The 26,645-nt window shown below is 36.4% G+C and overlaps 1 protein-coding gene across 9 annotated transcripts in view; it reads left to right on the top strand.

The window, feature by feature from the left end:
• The window catches only part of RIMS1 (regulating synaptic membrane exocytosis 1), a gene marked incomplete at both ends in the record, with an annotated part of 410,367 nt that overhangs the window by 240,093 nt on the left and 143,629 nt on the right, over positions 1-26,645 (top strand). The window lies entirely within an intron of this gene.

Raw genomic sequence — 26,645 nt, 5'->3', positions numbered from 1 at the left:
GAAACCACATAAGAAATTGTAGCCATTGATGAGTAAGTTGTCAGATTTATGAATAACCAGAATCCTTACCTATAACTTACTGATCTGTGTTTAATCCATGAAACATGATTCCATCTCAGAGTATCTTGGCGTAATAAACACTTATGATTGATAGAGGCAAATATTTCTTATTAAAATAGTGCTTATAATATAAAAATTAGAATTCAGCTCAATTTTTTTATTACTTGGCAGTGATTAAAGGGATACCACATGGCCATAAAATTCTGTATTCTTATATTTATGGCATAAAAATCTGTTTGTGATAGTTGAAAGAGATCTCCAAGTGCCTAAAATGAAATGAAAAGACCAGATCCCTAAATATGACAAGTGATACTTCATTAAAGTGTCTGGTTGAATCAAGACTTGTACTGTCTGGGGGCTTGTGTTGTTAAACAATTCAGGGCTATGAGAGGCAGTTTTGCCCTTGTGAGAGGCAGGTTATAGGAACTGATGTCTGTGTATAAGGCCATGACTCTCACGGTGCTTTAACATTTTAATAAACTGATATTCTGAGGTCAAGACATGACAGAGCAAGGCTAGTCTCATGAAGGACCTCGTCCTATTGTATCCTGTGCATTTTACTTGGTGTAGATTCATTTACCACAGTCATGAACCACTAACACTGTGTTGTACCTAATATTAAGTAAAAGTTAGTTCCCAAACTTAGGATGTTAGGATCTAAAACAAGATTAGCTTTGACCTTTTATTAGATTCTCATTCAAATTCTCATTCTGCCGCTGACTAGATATGTCACATATCATATCTAAGCCTGTTTCCTCGTCTGTAACATGGGTATAATAATGGCATTTGAATTTCAAGGCAGAGACATGGTGTAGCTCTTTCTTCTTTTACTTTAATGCTTAGTATATTCAATTTTCATAATTTTTGGTAGAAGAAATTATGATCATATTCATGAATGCAGGGATCAATGAAACTTCCAATAAATAAAAGTCTAAAGTCCTATGTGTAACTCTCCTTTTAAGAGTCGAAAAAGGAATGAAAAGCAATGAAGAGGTCCATGTGGATTGGGTTCAGTTCATGAAAGCATCTCAGAAGAGGTGCATTGACCCTGGACTTATGTCTCTGCCATAACCATTCACAAATAGTGCATTCTACTACTGGTTGTAAAGATTAAGAATGTTGATTTCACTAAGAAGATATAGGATTTACACACATAAAGACTGAAAGACAATATGTTTATCTTCTTCTGTCCAGAGTTCCGTCATTCATTCTTAAGTGCCAATACATTAATACAATATGGCATGGCCCACAAAGCAGATAAATCTGGTAATACAGTAGCAGTGTGTTATTTCCACCTGAACAGTCTTCAGTCTGTAGCCCCATAGAGAATCAGATGCTTTATTTATATCCCATCAGGAGTTTAAAATGTAGACATCGTCATTACTTAAAATTACTCAGTGTGTTTGTTTATGTGGAAGTGTACCTTGTTTTCCAAAATATGACTGTGAGTAGCAGAGGAAATTACATAGACGAGTCAGCTATAGATGAGTAGAGAAATTTTTCTACTTTTTAAAAATTGACTTCAGAGAGGAAGGGAAAGGGAGAGAGAGATAGAAACATCAGTGATAAGAGAGTATCATTGATCAGCTGCCTGCTGTACACCCCACACTGGGATAGAATTTGCAATGCCCTCACTGGGAATCGAACCTTACCTCCTGGTTCATAGGTTGACGCTCAACCACTAAGCCATGCTGGTGATTTTTTTCTACTTTTGAAAGTACTTGGAGAGAATTGGAAAACAATATATACATTCACTGTACAGTATTTTGGTGTTCTTTCCTTAATAGGCTGATATTATATGGAACTTAGAAATTCAATACAGTATTGATCATTACTTCAAAGTGCACTTGTAAGAGATTTGTGATTTGAAATCAGACTTTTTTGCATCAATTACTGGGACTATGAAGAAATAAAACTCATTTCCAGGCTATTGTATGTGATTAAAATTCCAACATTAACATTATTGGCATTTGGTTGTAATGAGTTTTATCTGCACTTTCTGGCTGTCATATTAGTAGTGAAATTTAATTTGAAAATAATAGTTTGGTGAAGTGGAAGGCCTAGATTGGTAAACTAGGAATTTAGTTTCCAGGACATGCCAATCTTGGTATGTACTCCATGACCATTTCTATAAATGGTTGATTCTCTTTTTTGGAGGGACAGGGTGAATCCTCACCAGAGGATATATTTTCCATTGATTTTTAGAGAGAGTGGAAGGGAGGAGGGGGAAACAGAGAAAGAGAAAGAATCATCAGTGTGAGAGAGACCCATCGATTGGTTTGCCTTCTGCAACCCAGGTACAAGCCCTTGACTGGGAATTGAACCTGGACCCTTTGGTCCGATGGCTGAAGCTCTAACCGGCCGTGGCAATGGTTTATTCTCTTGTAAGGCTACCTGTCCTGGTCCCCTCTCAGATTTGTTTTGAAGGCTATGATTATGCTTTAGGAAGTGTGGAATATATGCATATACACTATTTTTTTTTTTACTGTTTACAATATTCTCTGTATTAAAATCCAAAAAAGTAATGATTACCTACAGAATAATATGCTTAAATTAAAATTGCATGTACCTGTTTGTTTTAGTCAAAAGAGAGTATGCTGGAGGAAATGTATAATTCCTTTTCATTTAAAATTTAAAAGCAAGGAATAGCTCTTCATAGTCTGGCAATGTTTTACTACTGTAGGAAAAAAGTTCTAAAGCCAAATATATATTTGCCTTTGCTAGAAAAATATAGCAATAGGAAGAGGAAATCTTCCTTTAAAAGTGTCTGTAATAAAGAATATATAATATTTACAAACATAGCCTAAATTTCAAATTTTTCAACAAAACATTTTTTTTCTTCACAAATCAAAGGCATAATAATAAGAAACACTCATTTAATTGATTTTAATAGTACTGAACAAAAGCAGAAAAGTTATGTTTTAAGAAATCATCCTATGGGCTAATGGCCATTCTGTTGTCATAAAAATTCTTTATTTAGCCCTCTCCACAAATAAGCTCACAGCAGGAGAAAGGACACCGGTTAGAGTAATTTGGGGGATACATACACAGAAGGAATGGCTAGGAGCATAGTGTCATCTGGCAGGGAGCTTATTTCCTGAACCCTGTGGTTCTGGTGAAAACCCAACAGAGATGCCAATATGCTTCTCCTCCGTAAATGCAACCAGTCTCCACACCACCAGGCCCAGCGCGTCTTGTGTAAGGTGTTTCATCCAAGCAATCCTTTGCATAACTGCCCAGCGCCTGCAATGACCTGAGTCAGTCATGCAAAGAGACTTTCTTATGCTTACACCAACATTTTCTTTCAGTGTTCATTTTCTGCTGCTCCTAACCCACGGGTTATGACTGTTGTGATGGTGGAGGCGGCACTTTGCAATCTTTTTAGTTAAGATCTAGAGTTTGTTTGAAAGCAAGGCTGAAAAATCCCCAGACTGGATTTCTTCACAAGACTGCTGTCATGGGTGCAGCTGGGATACCTGTCTCTTCAGGAGGGTGGGGAGAAGTGAGGTCTATTGATTCCGAAGAGGAAACAATCCAGGCCCGACGAGCAGGTGCTGGTAAGCAACAGACAATGAGTTTGGAGCATGAGAATCCCACTTGATTATTTTTTCCGGTTGGACACAAATCTATATTTAACACTCCCTCTGTATCTATTTTTCCAGTGCAAATGTTCCCATTCTGTGTATGTCAGGTGTGGAGTGATTTTGTCCCATTTTCTCAACGAAGTTCCCGGCTTCCAACTTTATCTGCAGTCTTTTTTCCCTGAGAGATATTATTGGATTTGCCATGTAGCCCTAAATGATAATAAGATGATAAATCTTTTTATGATGTATTTTCTCATGTAATAGCCCAGTAACAAAAGATTTAAAGATTAGAATGTTTGTGTTCTCTGAAAATAAGGAAAAACAGTAGCAAGTTGCTGAATTGTGCATGAGTTTCATTTATAGTCAATATATGAGAGAGATATAAATGACAAATTGGAATCATCATTAGTGGAAAATCAGTACCAAAATAGGAAGTTTGTATCGCTTTTTCAAAATAATGGATCCTGGGTTCTTGGGAAAGAGCTGAAACCTTTTCACAAACAGGCCTTGATTTAGACCACAATACCTCAAGGTCAAATGATATACGTGAAGCAAGCTCCAAATTGCAATGGATGTTAGGTTTTACATGTTCTCTCCCAAGGGAAATCAGTCTGCTGGTCTTTGAAGTGACTGTGAAATCACAGCTGAGTGGGAGGCTGTGAAATATATAACCCCAAGGGGAGATCCATGTGACTCAAAATGGACAGAATGCTAGGAATGTTTTAAATAAGTAAATATTGTTAATATACATTTATGAGTTAATAGATGAAAATAGAAGGATTTTTCCCCCTGCTTGATATGTGGACAGTGACCTCAGTGAATGGCACTTATTACTATGCATGGGATCCCAGAGTATTTGGGACCCAGAAATGAATGATAGGATATGTTAAAATAAGTTTAACATTAGCTCCTTCTAATATGGAATCTCTGTTTTGATTTTATAATTATGAAATGTGTATACCATTTCAGAGACCTTATTTGGTTTATTTTGTTAGAAATATAGTTTGTTACCATTTGACAAGTTTCCTCATATGCAGGCATTTTAGGGAACTCAAGATAAATATACCAAATTAATATAAATTCATGAGATAAAATTGGGGATAGATATTAGGTTAATAGCATACTAACTGATCTTGTAATTTGAAATAAGCCCATTTCAGGTGATAAAGGAGAAAAGAAAAATAGGAAAAAAAGACATACAAAAAGCAGATATCTCCAAATCAGGCACAATATTAGCCACACACAGCGTATGAAAATGTTTTAATTCAGTTGTCTTAGCCTCCATAGGCTTATAAGATCCATAGATTCTTAAATTTCAATCAAATAAAATGGCAGGGCGCCAGTTTGTGGAAATGGGTAAATTGGTTGTTGAAAGTTTTGAATCTCCTTCATCAATACTCTTCAGTACTCTTGCTGGGCCGGCAGCTCTATCTGTAGACCATGACATTTGTATGTCTTATGCCAGAGCCATAGTCATAAAGAAACAACTTCAGCAAGTATAAGACTTCAGTCTCATAAAGTGGCCTGGAGGACCCTCGTTGGCTCCAAATGTGCAAAGTCGAGGTAGAAGATCGTAAGCCCCTTCTGCATCATTATAGTTTTTTACACCAAGTCACTAGCACTTTAACAAAACCTGGCACAACTTTGGGGTAATCTGCTAAAATAATGACAGTAGCTCCTACTTACCATGGTGTAGTGAAAAGCTCCTATGTGTGCTTTCAAATCAAAGTCAAGTCTAAATCCCATGCCTACTTCTTATAAACCTGGAGTGAGTTAATTAGCTTTTTTTGAGCCCCATCTGTAACATGGGACAAGTAATACTGATTTTGTCATATGCTTGTGAGAAATAAATGAATTAAGTATAATTAGCACAGCACAATATTTGGCACATAACAGTGATTCAGTTAATGTTTATTTCCCTTTCTATATCCCAGCAACAATTTGGCCAATTTTGACTCAAGATAGTTTAAAGCATACTTGCAAGTTTGGGGAAAAGAAAAAATAAAGATTCTAAATAGAAAAACTTTCTTTGGAGAGGGGGAAATTATTCAATTTGTGGTTATTTTGCAGTGGATTTGGTGATGATGAGATGATCCATGCTTCAGTATTTTTTCCTTATCAGATAATTATTTTTATAAGTATATATGATTTAAGTAAACATAGAGCATTTAGTTTAAATAAATGAAAGATTGTTTTTTATTCTCACTACCTGGTATTATTATTTGATCATTTCATTTTCTAAAGCAAACTAATAGCAGTTTGCCTCTACTTTTTAATAGCATTCCCCAGTGGATTAGAGAAGTATATCATTGTTCATTGTTGTTTCTGGAAGCCGGATTATATAAAGATGAAATTGGGGAATGATATAATTTAAAAATCAACTAATTTTGTTGTTATTGTTGCTCTTGTTCTGTGTAATTCATGATATGGGGTGAATAATGTAAATGTAGTGACTTAATGAGAGGGTAATGATTCTATATTGCAGTGAAAAAAAATTATTAGACTATGAATTGTGACTCTACAATCATCAAAAGACCTGCATCTTTAAAAATATTGGAAATATGACCCCACCCCCTCAACTCCCTAGCCAAACCTATTTGAGGTTGCCCTTTGGCCCCCTGGAGATGAGCTACTAATAGCAGGAGGCTGGCATACCGGAAGAGCCTGAACAAGCACTTTCGTCCTTCTTCCCAACAGTCACTCCTCTACCCTTAGCTGATGCTTCCTTGTGCAGTTGTCATTGGGCTAAGATCTCTCAGATAGGGAAGCTGCAGAGGAAATGATCTCTTACACGGGGCTTGACAGCATCCTTGCCAGCGATTGATAATGGGACCAAATCATTTCAGGTGAGTTTTCTGTGGTCCACAAGCCAGCAGGGGTCTGCTTGACTTTGTCATCTTAGCCCACGGGTATCTCAGTGCATTGTCACTGGGGGGGGGGGGGGGGGGGGGTAAGAAGAGCTCTTCAAGCCTCTGCCTGAGTCTTTTCTCCTGTGCTAGCTTTAAGGGACCCCAGCGTTTTGTGTGTCTCCGCCTATAGGAAGGTGTTTGTGTCAGGAAATGGTTAATTATGGACCCGCCAGAGCTTGGTGGTGTTTGCTACAGTGGGAGCCTCTTAGTACAGCACAGAGCCTATAGATTAGTGCGGTAATCAATGAGCATCTGTACACTGCAGAGATCCGTTTTGATGACAGCAGCACTTACGGCCTTGTTTAGTGTCACTGTTGTATAATGTTGAACACTGCAGGCTTTTTTTTGTTTGTTTTGCTTTAGAATGCAAGGACTGCGGGGTTTTTATTTTTGTTTTTAAAATTCTTTTGCATTTTGGTGGATTTCTAAGAGTGTTGTGGATTTGCTGCCATTGCTAGCTAGAATTTAGTGATTCGATGCCAGTAACATTTACTTAACCACTCTGATACTCTGATGCTGCTGTTATGTTTGCTGGTTTCTGCAGTTCCTACTACTTCATACGTTGCTCCCAGGAACAGGTAAACTAAGCCATAATATTAACCTTATGCATAAATGTAAAATTAATGCAATATATTATTTAATTATCCAAAGAGTAAGATATTAAAATGCTTCAGTGGATTATGTCAGTAGAGAATGAGAACTATTTTACTTTGAACATGGAAATTACACAAATATAATATCATTTTAGAATACATGGTGATCTTCTAGTTGCATTACATGAAGTTATTGTTATGTTTCATGTCTTAAATGAATATCTGGAGCATACATTCGTCTATAATTTAGTATTTAACCCTTACTTTGATGTATGTATATTACACAATTAATTCAGAAATACATATTTTCCTTTTGTGATTGATCGAAGAAAGTTGTTTTCCCTGTTCAGTGATGTCACTAATATAAGAAGCTTCCAAGCTTAATCTTCTTAAAAATATAAAGATATCAGTTTATATGTAGATTGTTGTTTTGGAGTATTTAAACAAAGGCTTCAAGGCCTTGTTTCTCCTCGTCAACAGTTATTTCAGAGCATGTCCTGGGAATTTCTGTGTTTTTGTGTGATGCTAAGCTTTGGACTAAAGGGAAAACTGTTCAGATAAGGGGAATACAGAGCCCAGACAGAAAGCAGGAAGGGAAACAGAGTCTTTTGGGTCAGAGTTGGGTGTGTGACCTTGGGCAACAGAGGAACTAACCCCTTCTGGCCCTTGTTTCCATTCTGCCAGTTTGGAAAAAAGACTCTAATGTTATTCTCTGTGGGAATGGCATGGCATTTTTCAGATGCTCAAGATCATCTGATGGTCATTTCTGTGTAGCAAAAGACACTATTATTCAATTTGTAAAGGTATGCAGTTTTATTAATAAAAGAGAGAAATAGAAATCTTTTAGGTTGTTTTTTTTTTCTACCTTTGCAGTGTTTTAGCAACTGAGGCTGTTTTTGGAAGAGAGATTATGGCTCTTTTAAATTAAACCGGCAAATCTCTTGGCTCTGCTGTAACTATTTTGCCAAGTAGGCATTGAGCAAGTTTGAGGTGTCTTGAGGGCACCTGCTGTCAGACTCCTTGGGAGGCGAAGGAGGCATCATGTGTTTTGCTGCAGCCAGATAAGGTCCTGGATGCAGAGCTGCTGGGCCCTCTGAAAGCCTGCCAGGGACGTGAGCACTCCTCCCTGCTCCCTCGCTTCCTCTCAGGTACAGCACGTACTGCTGAGGGCATCTGGGGGAAGCTCCAGCCTGCTCTTCTCAGCAAATGACTTTCAAGAGGTCCACTTTCTGCTAAGGGCAAGCTTAAAATCCAAAAGATCCGAGGCAACTAGGAGAAATGCAGTCAGCAGCCTCTCACTCCAAAAAGACTGAATCAGATTGCTGCCTGATTCATGAGTCTAGACTTTTAAAAAAATTTTTTAAAATTAAATCTTTATTGTTGACAGTATTGCATATGTCCCCCTTCTCCCCCATTGACCCCTTCTAGCCCATCCCCATCCCACTTCCTGCCCCAGGCCTTCACCACCCTATTGTCTGTGTCTATGGGTTATGCATATATGCATACAAGTTCTTTGTTTAATTAAATATGTTCTTCGGGAGAATAGAAGTATTTAATGTAAATTGAGCCATGTGCTTGCAGAGTGGCTAGTCTTTGCTCGTTGAAAAGAATGATGAATCTTGTGTTCACTGTCATACTGACTGGGTCTTTTCAATGGTCGATACTCATGATGAGAGAAAGGCTGAGGCAGTGATGTGTCATGCTCCCACACAGATGCACATGAGAGATGAAAGAAAAGCAAGGATCGATTTCTCTCTCTAGCTCTAAGGAACCAGTCTGATTAGTCATCTCCATACAAAGAGGTTTGAGGGCAATAACTATTAGTAAACTGACTAGAGGCCTGGTGCATGAAATTCATGCATGGAGGGGGGTTTCTCCCGGGATCGGGCCTAAACCGGCAGTCCGACATCCCTCTTGTAATCTGGGATGACAGGCTCCTAACCCTTCTGCCTGCCAACCTGATCAACCCTAACCCCTCTGCCTGCCAGCCTATTCGCCCCTACCTTGCTCCCCTGCTGGCCTGATCGCCCCTACCTTGCCCCCCTGCAGGCCTGATCGCCCCTACCTTGCCCCCCTGCCGGCCTGTTTGCCCCTAACTGCCTCTGCCTGCCTGCCTGATCTCGCCCCCAACTGCCCTCCCCTGCCAGCCTGATTGCCCCTAACTGCCTCTGTCTCGGCCCCTACCACCATGGCTTTGTCAGAAAGGAGGTCGGATGTCTGGAAGATGGCTGGTTGACCTGGTCTAATTAGCATATTACCCTTTTATTAGTATACTAGTGGCCTGGTGCACGAAATTCGTGCACGGGGGGGAGGGGGTTGTTCCTCAGCCCGGCCTGCACCCTCTCCAATCTGGAACCCCTCGAAGGATGTCCTACTGACAGTTTGCAGGGACCGGGCCTAAACCGGCAGTCGGACATCCCTCTCGCAATCCGGGACTGCTGGCTCCTAACTGCTCACCTGCTTGCCTGCCTGATTGCCCCTAACCACTCTGCCTGCTGTCCTGCTCGCCCCCAACTGCCCCCTACCACCGGCCTGATCACCCCCAACTGCCCCCCATGCCAGTGTGCTCGCCCCCAACTGCCCTCCCTGCTGGTCTGCTCACCCCCAACTGCGCCCCTGGGCCTGATCACCCACAACTGCCATCCCATCCTGGCCTGATCACCCACAACTGCCCTCCCCTCTTGGCCTCTAACCGCCTCTACCTTGGCCCCGCCACCATGGCTTTGTCCAGAGAACGTCTGGAAGGTCTCCTGGAACGTCTCCCAGTCTAATTAGCATATTACCCTTTTATTAGTATAGATAGAGGCTTGTTGCATGGGTGGGAGCTGGCTAGTTTGCCCTGAAGGTGTCCCGGATCAGGGTGGGGGTTCCCTTGGGGCGTGGGGCAGCCTGGGAGAGGGGCCTGTGGTGGTTTACAGGCCAGCCACGCCCCCATGGGGTGAGGGTCCCTGCTGGGGGGACATGGCCAGCCTGGGTAAGGGGCTGAGGGCCGTTTTCAGGCTGGCCATGACCCCTGGTGACCCAGGCTTCCAGCCCCTCATTGAGCGGCAGCCAGGGTGGGCTGGATGCCTGGGTCGCCCCTGGCGACGCAGGCCTCCAGCCCCTCCTTGAGAGGAGGCCAGGGCAGGCTGGAAGCCTGGGCCACCCCCAGTGACCCAGGCCCCCAGCCACTCCTTCAGCAGCGGCCAGGGTGGGCAGGAAGCTTGGCTTCCTCCATCGCCGGGGGCAACCCAAGCCTTCTGCTAGCTCCAGCTCCATGGCTGCTGCCATCTTTGTTGGGTTAATTTACATACTCACTCCTGATTGGTTGGTGGGCATAGTGGAGGGATGGTCAATTTGCATGTTTCTCTTTTATTAGTGTAGATATTCTTCATGATACGAAAGGTCGTTTGCTCAAGTCTCTTCCAACTTTCTGATTTTATATGGGGCTGTAGTTATTAGTGCATGGTTGGAAAGCTCCTCAGGAGAAGGAGGTATTTTCCTTTTGAAGCATATCCTGTGACTGTTCCTGAGAAGAGTTCTGTTAATGAAATGATGGAAGTCATGTGAAAAACAAAGACAAAATAATCCCAGTGACCAGCAAGTATATATTTTTCCCTATTTTTCTCCAGGTAATCCAGAGGCACTTTCTGTTCTCAATTTTCTAAAGCCAGAGAGATTAGGAATAAGCATGTGAAACTATAAAGTAGATAAATCAATGAAAGAATTAGTAATTATAATAATATTAATAATCATGAAGACTTTTATAATACTTATTTTCATGCCTGTGAATTGTAGGTTAATTAAATGGGTTTAGATTTTTAGGATAGCCTGCTTCAAGTAGGCCAACTTTCATCTTTAAGAAGATAATTGTCATAATCATATAATAAGTTGGTCAGTACTTTGCAGAAATGCAACCAAATTTTTTTGAATGTCTAGTTAATTTAAATTCGTTGTTTCAAAGAAGGTTTTATATGAGTTGTATGAGTTTTAAAGACCTGGGAAATAAATTCTAATTTTGGTAAACTGTAAATATTGAACAAATTTCAAAGCTGACTTCAGAAAAGGGTCCATATGGATTGTAATAGATGGGTTCTAACAAACATGTTTTTAATTGTATAACATCTGTGAAATATTTTAGACTTATTCATAGCTTTTGAAGATTTTTAGATTTTTTTTTCTTTTTGTAACAATAAACTGGTAGACTTGAAGTTTTTTGTTTGTTTTTTATTCTATTTTTTGTCCTTAAAGAGAATGCTTAGCCCTTGAATCTTGGTAGTCAAAATTGGAACAATATTTTAGCCACTTTGAAATGTTACGTTTATTCCAAGATAATGTTTTTTAATAATTTATTTAATTATATGAAATTTGTTACTATCTTTTTATATTTTTCCTTTTAGTAAATGTCTTTGAAATTATTTAAAGCACTAATCAGGGAAACAAATATTAGCCCATCTGCATATAGTAAGTTCTCTTGCCTATTGATATTAAAGGCTTTTTAAAATTATGATTAATTAGACTCTTGATAATTCACAAAAGTGCTTTCTTATATAGAGAGAGCAAGTGAATTCCCTTGCCCTCTGTATGTAATCACAAAGCTCATTTTGTCTGAGCATGGTTTCCTGACTTCCTAAGTGCTTAGCTTCAACAGGAGTCTTAATGAAAGTATACTGTTGAGGATGAGGACCTGCAAGATAGAATAATTCTGGGAGCTAAAGGTAACCCACCAAAGCAAGATAGCAATGTGCTGGTCTGAGTCACTCCTTCATCCCAGCTCTTCAGCCATTTGTTCTTAATTTTGAGAGAGATCATGGGACCTTCAGAGAAATAAAGGAAGCAATGGGCTCTCCACAGAGAAACAGTTATACACACAAAATTTTATATACAATTGTAAAGGGTATATATATCCCTTAAATCTATGCACCCTATAAAAGGAGTCACATAACCCAGGTTATAACCTTGCCTTAAAGATTACAAAAACAGCCCTAGCTGGTTTGGCTCAGTGGATAGAGAGTAGGCCTGTGGACTGAAGGGTCCAGGGTTTGATTCCGGTCAAGGACACATGCCCGGGTTGTGGGCTCGATCCCCAGTGGGGGGTGTGCAGGAGGCAGCCGATCAATGATTATTTCTCATCATTGATGTTTCCATCTCTCTCTCTCTCTCTCCCTTCCTCTCTGAAATCAATCAAAATATATTAAAAGTATTACAAAAACAAATTGCTTGATATTCAGTGGTAGAAAAAGTCTTGCCTGCATGAAGGTAAGTAGTTTCTTCTATGAATAATGGATAAACCCTAGACCTGCTTCAAAATGCTCTTGCTTAAAAGAATACTTAAATACCATTTGATATTTTCATGGGCTATGTTATTCCACAACACAGTGAAAAAATCCACCCCAGGCTTAACCATCAAAAAATATAAATAAATGATTAAATATACTGATGTAAGTAAAGGGGTTAGGGATGACTGAAAATTCAAATACAACACAGAGAGCTTTCATTTAGATGAATATATGTAAATGTTACTTACAGTTTTGCCAGATAGGAAGGGGACTGTGTTTTGTGTGGACCAACGTTATTTCATCTATACCTGAAGGGCTGGCTAGGGCTTGTTTCTGTTCAGAATACCAGACAGACTAGTTTTTTTATTCTCTGACAAAAGACTTCTTTGACAAATAAGTTGTGATTTCCCGACTTCATATGCTAGTCTTGTTCTAGATCAGACATTTAGTTATAGATGTCTTCATGTAAGGTTTGTTTTAGTCTATGAGATTTTACTGTCATCATCAGAACTATTAAATGAAGACACAAAAGTGATGGAAAAATTGAGTATGAAATTAGAACTCCTAAATATCTGTTTAATCACCTTAAAATATTGGTGAGAAACTCATGTTTTATAATGAGGAGAAAGATCTGTTTTTGGTGATTTTGCTTGAAGGTTGTCCCTTTTGCGTTTGACATCCGGAATCTTTAAACATACTCTCCTTAGTCTCCACATTTGCCCTGACTGGTTGTACAAAGCTAAATTGCAATGGGTACAGTTTTCATGCCTGTGAACTAACTGCACATCTGGGTATTTGATCTAAAATACAGTGAACGAAGACCGTAGCTAGTAGGCCCAAAGATCTGGTGTGTGTGTGTGTGTGTGTGTGTGTGTGTGTGTGTGTGTGTGTAATTTTTGTCATTAAAACTATTAGTGCATCACTGTAGAAAACAAATAAAATTATAGAAATTCTTGATAAGTGAAATTATAAAGGCCAGCAAGATTTCTCCTTTCAATGTTTTTAATTCTTTTCTTTTTTTGTTTTGTTAACCCTCACCTGAGGAAATTTTTTCCATTGCTTTCCAGAGAGAGTGGAGGGGAGGGAGGGAAAGAGAAAGAAACATCAATGTGAGAGAGATACATAGCCTGGTCACCTCCCTCAAGCACCCCGACTTACTCCAGGCTGGAAACGAACCTGCAACCCAAGTACTTGCCCTTGACTAGGAATGAAACCCGTGACTCCCTGGTGCACAGGACGATGCTCCAACCACTGAGTACACTGGCCAGGGCTGTTTTTTATCCCTTTCAACATTTAAAAAAAAAAAGCCAAATAGCTAGGCTAGAGTAATATAGAGTTTTTCATTTGAAAAATTAATATTTAGCCATTAGAATATAGTTGCAACAATTATTTGAATCCAAGTTTTTTAAAGATATATTTTAATCATGAATAATAAGCATTTTATACCTAAAAGTAAATGTTACAGTTTTGCCAGATAGGAAGAAAATTAGTGTAAGAGATATTATTGACTGACTCCTGCATTTTAAAATGAGATAAGCCTTTACTTTGATTTCAAATATATATATATATATATATATATATATATATATATAGATAGAGAGAGAGAGAGAGAGAGAGAGAGAGAGAGAGAGAGAGCTTTATATTTTGGGAGAGGTTAAGGTAATTTATGATTTTTTTTTCTTAATGTTGGAACTATTATAATCACTGTTATAATTTGATATTTCTCATTGGTCCATCCATTTCTCCAGATCATTCTTGCTGTGGTCAATAGGCCATTTTAGCTAAAATTTGGGTTGATTAAATTGGAAGTCATGTGCAGTATATGATGTTATATTGTTAAGATCATTGGACTTATTCTGTCAATCTTAAATGTGCTCATAGTTATTGAAATTACTTAATGACATTTACTGCCTTTGTGAGTGATATCTTAATTAGAAAGGTTTGGTATCAATTTATATATATCTTAATTAGAAAAGTTTGGTGTCAATTTATAAAATTTTGGTATCAATTTATATATATCTTAATTAAGAAGGTTTGGTATCAATTTATCTATATCTTAATTAGAAAGGTTTGGTATCAATTTATAAAATTTGCATTAGAGAACTCAGGAAAAATTATTATTCTTAATGTTATTGAAGTAGCATTCAATATAATATTGTTAACAAATTGTTCAAAGACTAATTTCAAATTTCAGTTTTATTGTCACTGAAAATGTTAGATATCAATGCTAACAATATTGTGTTTTTTTTTTTCATCAAATATCTGTTAATTTCACAATGTAATTCAGTTACATAACCAATCCTTCGGAAATGATAGTTTTGTTCACTTTGTTTTACTCTTACTTAAGAGACATTAATTTTAGTAAGTATCTTTAGAAGACAATTTAGCCACTGTGTGTGTAGAACATTATTCAAGGAGCAATTAACCCTCTATTTTCCATTTTTGGTATTACATTCATAAAATATCAAAAAATATAACATTCAAAGGGAGAAAATAAGATAATATTTATAGTGCATTGAATCCTTAATTTTAATACACCATAAATCTAAAGCACTATTTGATAAACTGTTCCATGTTTCTATTTTTTTTTGCATTGATGAGTAATGATTTAATTTTGGAATTATAAAATCTTAGCTTCAAATACCTCATTCTAGGTAACTGAGTTTTCCAATATGCTAAACAATTGCCAGCCGGCTTGTAATTAATTTCATTTTCATTATTTTAATTAAAAAATTTCACGTAGAATTGTATATTACTCTTTTTTGTTTGTTTGTTTGTTTTTAACCAGGAAGTCTGGAAAAAGGATTGCATCGTACTTTCATAAAAGTTCATGTTTCATACAATAATTTTTTTAGTTGTTGTTGTTTTAACATCAGTTATTATGTTGCCTGTTAGTACAGTTATAGTATACTCACAATATCACAGTGTTAAGGGCAGAAAGAGCCTTAACCCATTTGTTTAATTTGTTTGTTTTGTTTTTAATTATCCTGTGCCCATTCTTGTGAATTCTTATTGCTGTCAATGTGCTTACCTGTACCAGTCCCTTTGTGTTTAGCAATGTGCATCTTCACTGGTCGTATGGGGCTCAATAACAGACCGACTCTTAGGATTGTGATTGTAAAATTATGAGTGAAAGTCTACTAGGTTTTTGAGGGAGTAAAGTCATGGACCTCAGATTTGTGATACTGGTTTTTGTTAGATGAAAACCCTTTTTCACTTACTTTCCATTCTTTGACAAGATTTACAAATAAGCTAATAAAATTTGTGTTTACCAAATTCTGCTATTTAAAAGCTATAGATAAGCTAACACCTGTACATCAGTTGTATTTTTAAGTTGTTTCCCATTGTATCAAAGATATTTTGAGATTGATGAATGAAAAAATATAAACTTTAATGAAAATGGTTATAGTAAATATATTAAATTATGTTTTGTGTATAAACATTTAATTTTATTTTAATTCCCACTTTATAATCTACCTTAATGCTAAAAGCGACTTAAGCTAGCTACCAAATGTGAATATATAGCCATTTGAAATAAGTTAAAAGTGTGTAAAACAGTTGATGAGTAAGAACAAGGGTAGAAAATTTGGTTTCAGTTTTAACCATAAACATTCTAACACACATGCTCTGAGAAGAGTTCTATCAGTTACAAAATTTACAGCTTCCATAACATAAGAACCAGTCATTTACATACATACTTATTTTTCCTGATATTGACACCAGAAAGAAGTTTTTTCTGTGTAGTTTCACAGAGAAGATAGCAGCAGCAGCATGATCCATATGTGAGTAAATTCACCACCATTTAGTCATTTGCTAAAGGACAGTATATAATAGGAATATTGGGGGCAGTGAGGAGAAAGGGACTCTTTGGAAATGCAGTGTAAGTACAGGTGCATGGCTGTCTGGTGGTCTGGATTAATTAAGAGTTTTATAATATCTTAGTAGATCTACTGCATATCCCACACAAAAACCTCTGTAGGTATTGCTTTAAATTAAATATTTTAAAAATATTGCCCTGACCGGTTTGGCTCAGTGGATAGAGCATCGGCCTGCAGACTGAAGGGTCCCGGGTTCGAATCTGGTCAAGGGCACGTACCTTGGTTGCGGGCATATCCCCAGTGGGAGGTGTGCAGGAGGCGGCTGATCAATGTTTCTCTCTCATCGATATTTCTAGCTCTCTATCCCTCTCCCTTCCTCTCTGTAAAAAAATCAATAAAATATATATTTAAAAAAATAAAACAATAAAAATATTGAAATACATTGTCCTAAAAAAAATGTACCCTCTGAAGTGAGCTTGGGAGTAGTTCAGTACAGCTAAGTAATTGTGGAGTCATTGATCTAATGTTAGGCAGACACACTGGGCATTAATTAGGTTTGCCATGCATTTCTGAGTAGAAGGCCCATTCTTAAGAGAGCCCCTGTGACCAAGCCACAAAATCATGTTGAGCATTTTAAGTCTAGGCCAGTGAGATGCCCTGATTTTTTAATGGAACAGGTTTTGTTATGAAAATGTAAGATGAAGATACTTTGAAATTATTATGATGAAAAGATCATTTTAGAGTGATTAATCCAAACCTTAAATATTTAGGAACTCTGGACATCTTTTCTTAAATCAGTAGGTTAATTTTTGAGCAACTTTAACTTTGTTGGCTTTATACAAAGAAGTATATATGCTATTTGCATTGGTGAATATTACTTTTTCCCCTTCATTGCTGTTTGTACTTTCTCTTACTTGAATTATCTTTCATCAGATGGAGCTGGAGCACATTTAAAGGGACTGCCTGACCTGTTATGCACTGCGGCAGAGGTTTAGACCCGTGACCTTGCAGTGTTTTGCAGCCTAGTTTCTGATGGCTCTAATTTTGGTGGTTTATGAATACAGATACTTAGCATTTTTCTCTAGAGCCATGTTGAGGAATAAACATTTTTTCTCTAGAACCATGTTAAGGCATTTTTATATCTTTGGATCTAGAGGCAGGTAGAAACTGACTTGACTTTTCTAAACTTCTATGCCTAATGATTTCCCACTACCAGTCAAGGAATTTCCAACTTTAAAAAAGTCCTTTAATGTTTCTATAACTTATTTGTTTGCATACCCAAAATAAAACAAAGACAAACAAACAGAAACAAAACCAAAAAGAAAGGAAATAAGCAACATTTACAGTTGCTTTGATGGAACTCTGTTTTTAAAACATCTCTTTATATTACCAAAAAGTTTGCTAGAATAAATTTATTTTCTAATATTTTTATAGCTTAATCATATATTTTAAAGCTTAAGCAGTATCAATCCCTATAAGTACTTCTGTTTTATTCTATATACCCTTAAATTCATCTTTATCATCATTTGACTCTTATCCTTATTATCTATATCACCAAAACCATGATAATGTATTGATCTCCATATTTTTCATTTTTATATCTTTGGATCTAGAGGCAGGTAGAAATTGACTTGACATTCAGAATTATTATTGCAAATTAATCTTATTTTGCTAGCAGTGCCTGGATGTGAGGTCTGGATAAAAACTAACGTTTTTCTTTATCAAAGAGATTTACATCTAGAGTGCTTTCTTATAATATATGCTGTGAACTTGCCCAGCACTACAATTTCTTTAACCTGTGGTTAACATCCAGTCCCCAAACAATGAAAACAAATAAACCCCGATTTTTTCCACAGGGTTTCCTGGCTGGTTATTCCGAGGCTTTGCACGTGACAACCTGTTCTCCCAAGTGAATGGAATACTCAGTGTCAATGTGGAAGCCTGGTCAGTTGGAAAGTTGCAGTAAAATATTTCCCTCCTGTGTGCAGCACTTCCCAAATTCCTATTGATGAAGAGTCACTGTGTTAGAAGAAACAGAAAAGTTTCCCTAAGATCGTTAATTTTGTGATTTGCTACTCAGGGTACTTTCTTATTCTGTATATATACTCTAGGGAAGACATTTTTCAGTCATGAAGCCTCAAACCATATTTATACATGAAATTTATTCCTCTCTAAACCATTATTGGTGGAAATCATTTTGCCCTATCTATCATCTTAGACTTTTCTTCAGATACACTGTCTTATCATTTAATACAGATAATAAATACAGTCTGGTCTAGATTTGCTGAAGACCATGAATACCCTTCTTTTGTTATTCTATGGCACAAAAGTGTGTGTGTGTGTGTGTGTGCGCGCGCGTGCGTGCGTGCATGTGTGTGTTTATGTATGCATGCGTGGTTTTTGTTTTTGTTTTTGTTGTTATTGCTTGAAACTTTCAGGAACTTTCATTTACAACCACTTCTGGGTCTTGTAGCATTAGTTCACTGCAGAGCTAAAGAGTAAAGAGGTCATTGCACAACATGGTGTTTTGGGAGTGTTTCTGAAACCTAAAGCCTCATGTAGTCTCAAAAATCTAAGTTATGTATCTCTCAAAATTAGGAAAATTTAAACTGATGACTAATGTCTACCATCTCAAATAGCTTTTTATTTCTCAATAGCCTATTTAAAGTAAGGTCATGAAATTTTCTGTTTTCCCAAAGCCCCATCATCCAGGTGACCCTAGTACATATTTAAACTTGTTATTTTTTAAGACCATCAATCTTGTTATTATTTAGATTATTTTGTTAGGACTATAAAAGACATATGAGGAAAGGAAAGAAATCTGAGGAAGTTAGGATGTTTATAACTCATTAGAATATTAATTATTAAAATGTATTCTATAGCTAATATCTATACCAAATAATTTTTAAGGTATAATATAAGCTGGTTGCAAGGAAACATTTTCAGGGGTATTCTGAGTCATCAGAAAAAAATATATAAAGGCATAAAATGGTCTACTTGTTTCCTGATTTGGAGAAATTCTGTCTGAAATATTTGGTTTATATACCACATGTATTTTGTTCTCCCACTTAAAAAATATTATATAAAAAAGAAATGACAAAATGCTTAATTTTATATTAAGGATATGAGCTGGTCAGATTAATTATTCAGATATTTTTGGTTAGTTGTCAATCTGTATACATTTCAGTGTATAGATTGCTTGACCATAAAAGTAGCCATATTCTTATTCCCGTAGGCTTACATTGGCTTTGTGGAAATTAATAGGAATATTTATGTTACTATTTTTACATATGTTATTTCCTCATCATTTAACAATTGGAATTTAAAAAAAATATATTCATTTATTCTGAACACTTGAGCATTTGGCTTATACCAAGCCAATTAATAATTTCTACAAACAAAGTGACTTAATTATTTTTCTAAGCCCATTTCACAGCATATATATTTTGCAAAGATTACTGATTTTACCTATATTAGTTAGGATAGGTATTCAACTATAACACCATTATTTCATATTTGTAACCACAACTATGTAATTATACTATAAAATCTATTTCTAAAGTTCTTTATAATTTACAAATCTAGCATATCTCATTTAATTCTCGTAAAATATTTGTGAACAAGTGATATTATCCCCATTTTAAAGGGGAGGATAAGGTTTATAGAAATGAAGGGCTATTTTCAAGAGAATGCACCTAAAATGGCAGAGTTAGTATTAGAATCACAAGTGTCGAATTTCTAATACAATGCTCTTTTTTACACAATAGTCAGTTTTCATGTTTTATAAAAAACAAAATCATTATAAATAGCAGATAAGATACAATAATGTTAATAGAGAAATTAAAATACAACGTACTTCTCTGATTATTCAAAGTTTCAAATAAGTAAACTCTGGGGCAGAAAAAGCATCTTTTCTTAATTTTTACATCCCATTAAAATTGACAGAAATGCTTATCAGTATTATTACTGGAAATATTTTAATATATATTTTTATATATATTATAAGTTATTATTTTCCAAGTTGAGGCCTTATTTTTTTTTTTTTTTTTTAATGACTGATCTCAGAGCTCAACCAGAAATATTGATTCTGAGTTCACTATAACTGTTTTGGTAGAATTCTGTGGTGGTAGGGTTGGCATTCCAAAAGTTAATTCTCAACTTCACCAAAAAGGACTTATAATCAGAAAAGTACCACCTCAACTAAATATATTAATGAAATTCTTCTTTTGGAGATAAGCTACTTATAAAAGACACAGGCCCTAAAGCAAATACCTAATCTCTCCCTAGATTAAGTTCACTGTGCAGGTTCTGTTGAGCATAAGTAATTTCTAAATACAAACATCTTTGACACCTTTTTAATTTAATTAGAAATAGTTGATGCATTTACTTGAACCATCAAATTTATATACCGAAGAGACAGAGAGAATGTTATTGTTGGTTCTATGGTAGAAACAGCATATTGTGAACAAAGGGGGATTTTGAAAGTGAAATTTCTAACATGCATTTAGAGAACTGCCACTCTAATGAATCCCTGAGGGCTGGAGATAATGTAATTCTTCCAAGGAATGACACTTTTTATGTATGTATTCTTAGCCCAAACCGGAAATTGGGCTTTACGTTACTTAGAATTATTGAAGCGTTCTTGCTAAAGACGAACAGTTGGAGATGCATCTAGCCCTACCATCAAATTATGGAGTGACCACTGATGTGAATTTTGAATGAATTCACCAAAAAGTATTTGAGGACCAATATTTTTAGTATACTAGGAATTTAGACTGACAGTAATTCATCTGTAATTTTGCATCACTACACGTAGGCTTTCACATTTCACAGATTTAATGATTAAATTTAACAAGTATGTTTTCCCATTTTATTTTATTGCCTAGAAAGTAAGTCCTATTAAATAATAGTGTTTCTTATCCCTGGCAGCTAATTTAATTTAGGCGAAATTAGGCCTCTAGAACTTTGCTGCACAACACATTATTACTGATTTATTCCAATGTTAGGTCCACTATTGTATATAACTTATGGATGGGAGTGGACACACCTTTTGTAGACATAAAAGTATCTGAAATAGTCTTCTAAAATAGGAGAAAAATATTTCAAAATGGTATTTTCATTATATTAATGAGAAGTTAAGATTTTACCGCAGTTCTTAGACTTGGATTTTAATTACTGTCTATGAAAAGAATGTCCTTGTAAAATATTAAAATAAGCTAAAATGTATGTTTTTATAATGTTATAACCAAATCCATATTTATTAACTCATGTGTGCTGAACATGGTACTCTGTGTCTTAATTTGTCTCAAATTACAAACACATTCTTAGAATTGAGTTGGTTTTTGTGTATGCACTACATAAAACATTTAACAAATCTATATTTTGTCCAGAATTTTAACTTGATTATGTACTGTGCTATAATAAAGTAGATTAGTAGTTATTTAATTTTATTTAGTGTCAATACACATGCTTTTGTGGAGGATAAACAAAAAAAAGGAAATAAAAGAAAACCTTTTAAGAGATATAGGAAATCTGTGGGAAGGAGAATTCTTCTGATTTTCGGTCTGTGAGTTTTATACTTTTTTTAATGTCAACAATCTGTATTATATAGGAAGAACAATTTATTTTTTTGAGATGACAGGCAGCACTATTATGATATGTATTTGAAATTGTGGAATTTACTATGAGGCAATCTTGTAATCAGTTTGAGTTCCATCTGTAATCACCATTCATTATAATGATATTTTAAAAATATGCTGTGTATTTCTACTGGAGATAAAGAAGAATTCCAGATTTTCTAATATTGCAAGACTTTAGTGTAGATAAGCTTTCCTTTACTACCTGCACATTAGATGAACATTCTACTTGGTTCAATGTGACTGTCATGAAAATTGTTAAATAGATACGTAATGTATGAAATTAGATTTGTGGTTTTCTCCTTACAGATTTCATATACTCATACACACTCAATCATACATTTATGTTATTTAGAATGTATTTTTGTTCTATTGACTTTGATTGGTCTTATTGGAATCTGCTGTGCCTTGACATGAGATCATAAGATACGAAATTTAAAATCATCGAGATGCAAGTTTATGCATTGTTACATACTCTAATCATGATGACTTGAGTGTAGGGACAGCTAGTTCTCTTTGCAGAAGGCTCACATGTCATTAACTCACTTTTATTTGTGCAGTGAAATTTGTGTGCTAATATATTGTTTAACCTATTTTTCACAAGGGGTTGGATAAAAGTCTTTCTTTAAAGAATTCACAAAAATAATGCTTAAAATTATAACACTTCATTAAACTTGGCTATTTATGAACTTGAACCATTTAGACTCAGACATTTCCTGAATCTAAGTTAATATTAATAGTAAATTTATCCCTTTATACTTATATTGAACATTAAAACCAAAATGCTTTTGTATTAATTCCTTATACCGTGAATTTATCATTTTGTAGCTATACCACTTGAAATCAATACCTTTCATCACATATTAGAAAAGTAATCCAAGAAAATGCTTTTTATTAACCTTTTGCACTCGGATGTCGAGTGTGACTCAACACAGTTAGCATTGGTAGCAGCTCTTTTTATACTCTTTGAATGTATCAATAATTTGAAATATAAAAAATCCAAATAAATAAGTTTGTATGAAAGAAACTCCAGTTTTTTATTCTACGGCCACGCTTTATAAAATCTGGGGTATTTAAAAAATTAAATCCCGAGTAGAATAAAGGAATTGAGAAAAAAGCAAGCGAGTGCAAAGGGTTAATGACTAGAGGCCTGGTGCATGAAATTCGTGCACTTGTGGGGTGTGCGGGTCCATCAGCCCAGCCTGTGCCCTCTCACATTCCTAGACCCCTTGGAGGATGTCCCCTGGGGATCAGGCCTAAGCCGGCAGTCAGACATCCTTCTCGCAGTCTGGGGCTCTCGCAGTCTGGGACCCCTTGCTTCTTACTGCCTGCCTGCAGCCAAGGCAGGAGAGGATTGTGCCACTGCCGCTGCACTCACCAGTCATGAGCCCGGCTTCTGGCTGAGCAGCACTCCCCCTGTGAGAGCGCACTGACCACCAGGGAGCAGCTCCTGAGTTGAGCATCTGCCCCCTGGTGGTCAGTGCGCATCATAGCGAGCAGTCGTTCTACCGTTCAGTTGATTTGCATATTAGGGTTTTATTATATAGGATATGCTAGAGTCCAAAATTTTAGGAGAAAGTTTTGTTTAGTGTTGCTTATTCCGTTAATACTAAAAAGATGTGACTTATAAAGGCAAGTTAGAGCAGTTAAAAAGTCAATAATATCTTCAAATTTAGTAATTACATGGCAAGAAGGAACAAATATAGTTTAAAACTACATATTTAAGTTTTAGAATTTATTTTAATGGTTGATAATGGAAATTAGTAATAAGAAAACATTTAGAATTTGTTCAGAATGTGAAGTGTAACTGTATTCTAAAATATAAAAAATATTATTGTATGTTTTTAGTATATCCTATATAATAAAAGAGAAACATGTAAATTGACCATACCTCTGCTATGCTCACCAGCCAATCAGGAGTGAGCATGCAAATTAACCCAACAACGATGGCGGGCTAATTTGCATACATAGGTGCCAGGCGGAGAGCAGAGCAGGAGAGCTGGCGGAGAGTGGAGTGGCTTGGAGAACTTGGCTCCCCAAGCCACCAGACGAAGAGCAAAGAGGGAGAGCTGGCTGTTTGGAGGACTTGGCAGAGCGGTAGGCCGTGGGACAGAGACAGAGCAGGAAGGGAAAACCCAAAGCATGGGGAGCACCAGGAATTCTGAGAGTAGTAGTTCTGGTAGCAGCCCCAGGACCGGAGCACCAGGAATGCTGGGAATCATAGTTCTGGTGGTAGATGGATCTCCTAGACACTAGAGCAAAGTGAGCCTGAAGCAAGTTACTGTTGCAGTGGGGAATGGAGGGAAAGCAAAGGTGAGAGACATAAGTAAAATCAGAGTGTCTAGGAAAAATTAAAGGGAAGATATCCTAAAACTTTCAGGAAATCTCCACCAATGAAGCAAAGGAAAAAAAAAGCCTCTACTATTCTGTGAGCAACAAACAAAACTGGGTTGGGGTCTCAGACAATTCGCTCATATGATTGCAAAGATAGACAGAAACTCCCGGATTGGAGAGGGTGCAGGTCAGGCTGAGAGACCTACCCCCCGTGCACGAATCTTTGTGTACCGGGCCCCTAGTATTGACAATACTATCTATGGCTAAAATTGGGGGATATGGTTTTATTTTAACCTGCAAAATCTGTAGCATCTATTACCACTGCCAGGGTAAGGTATGAATTATTGCTGGCTGCACAGGGAAATCACCTGGCAACTATATCTGTCCCATCTAAAACCAATTAAATTAAACTCTCCATTCAAGATCATTATCCTACAAAGCTTATAGATGATAGAATAACTTTGCTTGAAAGCAATGTTTTCATAGTAAAGAGTGCTCGGTATCATCATCAAAATGTACCAGAAACATAATCTTTTGATTATTTACATGTAAGCAAATATTCACAAGATATGTTAATCTAGATTTACTTAGGACAGATTGGGTTAAACACAGGGTTGAACCACTATATGAGAAATTGGGCCATAAGTCAGAGAAAGATTCCAAAGTTTTAGCATTGAAGTCATATTATTGAAGCATACAACAAACTTTGTTTTCTTGAAGTCTTTTAAATAAGGTGGATTTTCATCAGTTTTTTTGTTTAACCTCAAAGACTTCACAAAGCAGCTTTCAAATTTACTAATTTTATTGAAGTTGTTTTATTTTTGTCCCAGTATTTCAAAATGAATTAGCACTTAAGAAGTCATCAGACCTTATTACATGGTACATGAAATTTTAGGGAGAAAGCTTCATGAATTGAAGGATTTCGAATGGTATTTGTAGTTAATTTTAATTTTATTATTATAAATACTTTTTTCTTTCAAGAGAAAAAAACTTTAGTATCGTGATACTAAAGACAGCAACATTAAAAACAAGTATCTGACCTTTAAAAACAATAAAAGTAAAGGAGAATAAAAACCTTTCCTATTATAAATGTTCTTGTATTTCGTTAACTGAGATGGTCCAATAGAAGATTAAAACTCTATTATTATTGACACCAAGTTGTGTATACATTTTAAAATGAATGATTTTGAGAGAGTTAGAGACCCCATGTGGAGTAAATTTCTATGGAATATAATTTCTTCTAATGCATTTTTAATATTCAACCCTTTATAAAATATATTACTTTTATCTATATGACATATTTGAAGAACATTTTTGTATTTATTTTAGTATGTATAGCATTCTCCATCAACTTTTCTAAGATATCTATATATATAAAAGCCTAAGTGACCATCCGACTGTCCGACTGGTAGCTATGATGTACACTGACCACCAGGGGGCAAATGCTCAACGCCGGAGCTGCCAAGCTGCTGTGACTTGGCAGCTGTGGTTCTCGGGTGACACACCCAGAACCAGAGAGGAGGGAGCCTGATTCCGGGGTGCATCACCTGAGAACCACCCTTTCGCAATCTGGGAGCCCTCGGGGGATGTTGGAGAGCTGGTTTCCGCAGATCGCCGCAGGCCAGGCCGAGGGACCCCACTGATGCACAAATCTGTGCACCGGGCCTCTAGTTGTATAAAAAAGAAAGGGGAGCAGCTACTGAGAAATTGAAGTGTATGGCTTTTTAATGCTGGCGTATTTAAAATGTTTGTTTCCTATTACATTTCTTTTATAGTGTATATATCTGCAAGGCCTGTTGTCTACATAAAAAGTTTTTACTTAGGACCTTCAGAGATATCAGCCAAACATTTCCCCAGTAACCAGCTAGACATCTCATTGTTAGATGGCATGCTTTCCTCACTCTGTTAACATTTTTCTCTTTCAAGATCCACAGGGAGAAATATTTTAAGTGACTTAGTCTCATGTATGAGATGTAAAAGTTCATTTTTCTCACTTGGGTTACACACTCTGTCCTTTCTTCCTATACAATTACTGAAAGAACTGATGCTTTCCAATACTTTTTCCTTTTTTTTCTCAGATGTTTTCTTTAGTATTCTGCTTTTAAGCTAAAACAATAAAAATTAAAGGTTCATAAGTTCATTTTTACAAAATTAAGGATTGTAAAGGTCTTTTTTTTAGCTTTCGTAAAATTGGATAGTCTGTCATTTGTATGTACTCTTTTGCCAAGTTATTCTTGATATTGAATTACTCAACACCATGTCCAAAAGTATTTGTCTTGTTCTTCAGCTGATGAGGGAAGGGGATAGAGGCCAGTGAATAATTTTGAAAGATATGATATAGTTCAGAAGAGTGAAAGGGAGACACTAAGTTTTTATCTCAATTCAGTGAATAAAATTTCAGCCAGCATCACTAGGTGGCAGGCTGTGCTTTGGTATGGAGGAGAAGTGGAGTG

This window comes from Cnephaeus nilssonii (genome assembly GCF_951640355.1).
Source record: "Cnephaeus nilssonii genome assembly, chromosome: 9".
NCBI classification, from domain to species: domain Eukaryota; kingdom Metazoa; phylum Chordata; class Mammalia; order Chiroptera; family Vespertilionidae; genus Cnephaeus; species Cnephaeus nilssonii.
Note: the sequence above shows the minus strand (reverse complement) of the source record. Positions and strands in the feature narration are given on the sequence as shown.